Genomic DNA, 1,011 nt, shown 5'->3' with positions numbered 1-1,011 from the left:
GTCACTCGAAGCATATGGCTTGCACCAGATGGTACGGCACCCTTCGTCGCATCTGGTGTAGCCTTCCTCGTGTTTTGATTGGATTCGCAAAATGGTGGAATAGATAGTTTGACGGGTCGTCGAGTTTACAGCAAGTCTTCCACAGGTGCCTCCGGGGGTTGCTCTCGAGAGTTTTCAGGTTTGGCACTAGCTGTTCTGGGCAAGATAGCGATTGCGTGCCCACGGCTGGTGAGTGGAGGGATTAGATCCTTAGGATTAGGAAATAGTGCCAAGCGCGACACCAGGGAGAGTAGCAGCAGGGGAAGAACGACCACGATCTGACGGATAAGCTAGCTGAGTCCATGTGGAGGCGGCCACGCAAGTTGTGTAACGTTCAAATGGGGTCTCCGCGTGCAACATGTTGGATGCGACAACTCATGGCGGTGTGTTGTGTCGCACTTATTTGCAACTTGAGAAGAGGAACTGTGAAGAGTACAGCTCGTGTGAGCACAACGGCCGAACAGGTAACTCGGTGGGCTGTTAAACTTTGCTTCCTACATGTTCTGCCGCATGGCCACGGTGGAATGGCGGGTGGGCGACTCTTAGGGATAACATTTGTGCTGGTGAACTTATGGGTGAGCACTGACGGCTTTCTGCAGAACGAGTAGGAATAAGCTGGCACCAGGGAACGCAGGTGTAGTTGTGGTGGCCTCAGTTTAGACACGGAAGGTACTTTCTGTGGAGCCGTTCTACGTGCAGATACACCGTCAATTTTGCAGCGGTGCGCATCCACAAGGATGTACCCACAGGGGCGGGATGCCCAAAGGAGAGGCAACGCATGCGATCTGGCGGGGATTGTTTTGAAGGGTGTCGGTGTGTACATTAGCTGTCGTTGAATTGTAGCGGAGGATGCAGCACCAAGCAGAGATTTGGAGAGGCTGTTGACTATGCAAGCAATTCTGCACTTGTTTAGCACGCTGGGTTCAGGCGTTGGCAGGCAAGCGGTAGTAGATGCCGGATCCAGTTCCGATG

The sequence above is a fragment of the Eimeria mitis genome, genomic scaffold (genome assembly GCF_000499745.2).
Source record: "Eimeria mitis Houghton genomic scaffold, Emh_scaff2150, whole genome shotgun sequence".
Classification (NCBI taxonomy): domain Eukaryota; phylum Apicomplexa; class Conoidasida; order Eucoccidiorida; family Eimeriidae; genus Eimeria; species Eimeria mitis.
Note: the sequence above shows the minus strand (reverse complement) of the source record.